Consider the following 4,520-nt stretch of genomic DNA (forward strand, 5'->3'; position numbering starts at 1 on the left):
CAGCATCCAGTTTTATTGCTTGTTTGCAGACGGGGTCTCACTTTGTAGCTCAGGCTGACCTTGAACCCACAATCTGCTTGCTACTAAAATGCTTGCTATTAAAATGCTTAGTGTATGGGCATGTCCCAGCATCTTAGGATTAGTTAGGCTTATTTTTTAAGATTTATTTTTAAAAATAGTATTAATTGTCTGCGTGGATAATCATTATTCTATGTGGGACCGTGAAAGGCAGTCTGCTTTGGTTGAGTGAGGCTTGCTCCGGAGACTCAGTAGAAAACTCTACAAGGGACAGAGCCACGTTCCCAGAGACAGGTGCCTGACACCACAGAGGCCCCAACTCCATAATTCTGTAACTATCAGTCTGGCAGACAAATCCCTAAACCCCACCCTCACAGTTACCTGACAATAGCCAGGCATGCTCCTCTCCACAGCTACCCTGCAACTACAAGATAACCCAGCCCACTATGAAAGGAGCTGCTTGGGACCTCCTCTCTCTCTTAAGCTCTCACCTTTCTTACTCTAATCTCTAGCTCTCCTTCTAGCCTTCCCTTCCCCCCTCTCTCCACGTGGCCATGGCGGCCTCTTTCTTTTACCTTCTCTCTTTCTCTCTGCCTTTCTACAATAAAGCTCTAAAACCATAGACCGACTCTGCTCATCAAGGCCCTTAAGTGTTTGAACAATAGAACCGCGTCTAACCTCCCGCCAGAAGGCCTTCCTGCGCTCCAGCCACGGACTATCCAAAGACTCCCGCCTGCGTGGGAACCACCCAGCGTCCCCTCTCCCCCTGCCTTCTGCTCACTTCTGCCCTGAGGCTGACCAAGCTGCCCATGGGGCCTCCACTTTGTTCTCAGTTCTTCTGTGGTGTCCAGCGGCGTCTGGGATGCCCAAGACTGAAAGCCTGTTATCTCTGGCCTCTGTGAGACCCAGAGACCTCAGACTGCCTCTTGTCCACCTCCCGTGGGCCGGGGACCATGGCTTCCCACAGCCAGACACCCACTCTGGGCCGCTTGGAAAGCATACTGCAGTTCACCACGTCTGGCCACTCAGAGCACCGGAACTCTGGTGGGACGCAGGTTTTCTCCCACTCCCTTTATTCCCTCATGCCCACTGCTCTACAATTCTAAACTAGATACTTATAACTAGAATGCCTACACAAATGTATGCATCCGGTTTCCCTTGGAGAAAATAGTTTTCTAGTGTGGCTGTTCCTTGCTAGCACAGCAGCATAGCTAAATCCTAACCCCTCAGCTGAGCGGAAATTCTAATTCCCAAACAGTACCTGACATTGTCCGACTCCAGCTCACAGGACTTAAAATTCTTGGTTTTTTTTGCTCAATAGTTAATTCTGCCAGGTTGTGGTGGCACACGCCTTTAATTCCAGCACTTAGGAGGTAGAGGCTGGTGGATCTCTGAGTTCAAGGCTAACCTGGTCTACTTAGTGAATACTAGTCAGGGCTACATAGAGAAACTGTCTTGAATACTCCCCTCCCCTCAGAATAATTACTTTTAGTTTTTCAACACCTCCCACACCACGAAGGACTGAATCAAGGGCTCATGTATGTAAAGCACGTGTTCCATCTATGACCCACATCCTCGGCAGACTTTCCACATGTATAGACCATTCTTGTCCCCTTGTCCATCCAGTCCTATTGATGGTGTCGCCTTCGTTTACCTGAGCGTTATACATTCCGGGGATGAGTCGTTTAGCTACAAATATTTTCTTCAAGTTTGGGGCTGAGGTTTCTACCACTTTACTTATTTACATCCATGCTCATGGAGGGTTTTTTGTTTGTTTGTTTGTTTGTTTGTTTTTTTGGTTCATGTACATGTCTTCCTAGCTGGATCTCCACTCATACACTGAGGCAGGTCTTTCACTTGGACTTGAGCTAGCTAGCTTAAGGGGTTCTCTGTTTCCAGCTTCAGGAGCTGGGATTATAGCCCAGTGGCCACCTAATATTTAAACCAGTGTTTAGAGGTGATCGCTGGTTCCCACACCTGCACCGCAGTCTCCCCTGCTGAGTGGTCTCCCCAGCCCTTCTTTTGCCTTAGTGTGCTATTTTTCACTTTATCGTGGGCACATTATTTATTTTTAAATACTATTTATTTATTAATACTTTTTGTCCAATAGGGTTCCTATAGCTGTGATAAACACCATGACCAAAAGCAACTGGGGAGGAAAGGGTTTACATGGCTCTCACTTCCACATCATAGTCCCTCACTGAAGGAAGTCAGTGCAGGGATCTGGAGGCAGGAGCTGATGAGGAGGCTATGGAGGGATGCTGCTTACTGGCTTGCTGGCTTGCTCCACATGGCTTGCACAGCCTGCTTTCTTAGAGAACCAAGAACCCTGAGGTAGCACCACCCACAATGGACTGGGCTCTCCCCTGTCAATAAAGAATGAAGAAAATGCCCTACAGCCTGATCTTATGGAGGCATTTTTGGGAGTGGGGGTTAAGATGGGGTTTCTCTGCATAGCCCTGGATGCCCTGGATGTCCTAGAACTCACTCTGTAGACCAGGCTGGCCTTGAACTCAGAGATCCAGCCGCCTCTACCTCCTGAGTGCTGGGATTAGGGTGTGGGCCACCATTGCTTGGCTTGGAGGCATTTTCTTAACTGAGGTTCTCTCCTCTCATATGACTCCAGCTTGTGTCAGGTTGATATAAAACTGCCCAGCACATTTTTATATCTAGTTCTGCATGCAAGGAGATCGCATGTATCATGGCACATGTGTGGAAATGTACGTCAAAATATGGATGTGAGTGGGGGAATGTCAAGTCATGGGTGAAGGCCAAAGGACACTGCAGGAGTTGGCTCTCTTCTTCTGTCATATGAGTCCCAGGGATAAAACACAGGCCCTCAGGTCACCAGGCTTTACCCACTGAGACATCCTACCAACCCTATTTTCTATGTAAGAACTTTTTTCATTTTTATTTTATTCTATGAGTGTTGGCCTGCTGCACAGGCATGAAGTGTACCATACACATGCAGTAGCCTACAATGGCCAGAAGAGGGCGACAGATCCTCTGAGACTCTCAAGCAATTGTGAACTCGCAGTCCATGTGGGTGCTGGGAATTAAACCCAGATCTTCTGAAAGAGCAGCCAGTGCTCTAATTACTGATCCATCTCTCCAGTTGCTACACACGTCATTTAACATCTTTTTTTTTTTTTAAAGAGGGTCTCACTGTATAATAGGCTGGTCTCAAACTCCTGCTTTACCCTCCCAAGTGCTGGGATTACAGGCATGCCCATCATAATGTAGTTTTTCTGTCATTAAAAACAAACAAGCCGGGTGTGGTGGCGCACACCTTTAATCCCAGCACTTGGGGGGCAGAGGCAGGAAAATTTCTGAGTCGGAGGTCAGCCTGGTCTACAAAGTGAGCTCCAGGACAGCCAGGGCTACACAGAGAAACTCTGTCTTGAAAAAACAAAAAAACAAAAACAAAAACAAACAAACAAAAAAAACAAGACCAAAAAAACAAACAAACAGCTCTCAAGCACTTGAAATCATCAAAATCGTGTTCTCTATTAAAATGTTAAAGTTGTATTTGAGTCTTTAATTCACATGGTTTTCCTTATGCACGGTGCAGTAGGGGTCCAATTTCACGTCTTTTCCCGGTGGTACCTAACTTTGTTGTGATTTAGCAAAGAGCAAGCCATAGCACCTCCTCCCAGGTCCCCAAGTGCAATACCTCCTCTGACAACCAATTTTACATATGTGCTGACTGATTTTATGTCAATTCCCTGTTTGCAGGCCAGCCGAGCTTCTTCTCTACATCTCTGTCTCCTTCTGGGAATATTTTAGTCATTGCATCCTGGTGGCTAACCAGGTTTCTATTTTCTGTAGATTTTAATATTTTATTACAAAGTGGGAGGGGGTGTTGCAGCTCATTAGCTCTTTGCCCTTTTATCAGGGTACAATTTGTAAAAGGCTCAGGTTTCAGATTGAGCCAGCTACCAGCAACCACAAACCTCTGGGCTGAAGGACAAATTTTCGGACAAAAGCGGAACCTTCTCATTCCAGTAAGCACTGGCGATCATGTTAGAAGCAAGGCAGTGCAGGTTTAGATCAAGTCCATTTTACAGGCGAGGACAGCCCAGTGCTCCGTGCCACTATGGCTCTGCCTGGTTTGTACAGCTTCGTGTGCCCAGCCCTCCTCCCTGCTCCTTTAAAACCATGGCCTCAGTCTCCCCATCTGCTTTCTGTGATTCTCTGCAGCCTGCTCGCTGATCCCATGAAAGAACACTGACCCAGAGGAGGATGAGACATAGCCTTGACAACACCGTAGGTCAATCAGCCCAGACCCTTATACCTCCCTCGCCCCTACATTTCTCCAATCCTGAGACAACCGCACCTATCTCCACTGACAGACAACTTGGTGAGCTCTCCAAGGCTCTAAGGTATTTGCTCCATCGCAGCTCCTCAGGCCTCCTACATTAGGTTTCTCAGGAGCCACCAGGAGGCGCTCTCGCTGTCAAGCACCAACTCAGCCCCCCCCTCCCCGCACCGCCCCCTCCGGC

This window comes from Mus musculus, chromosome 11, assembly GCF_000001635.26.
Source record: "Mus musculus strain C57BL/6J chromosome 11, GRCm38.p6 C57BL/6J".
NCBI lineage: Eukaryota > Metazoa > Chordata > Mammalia > Rodentia > Muridae > Mus > Mus musculus.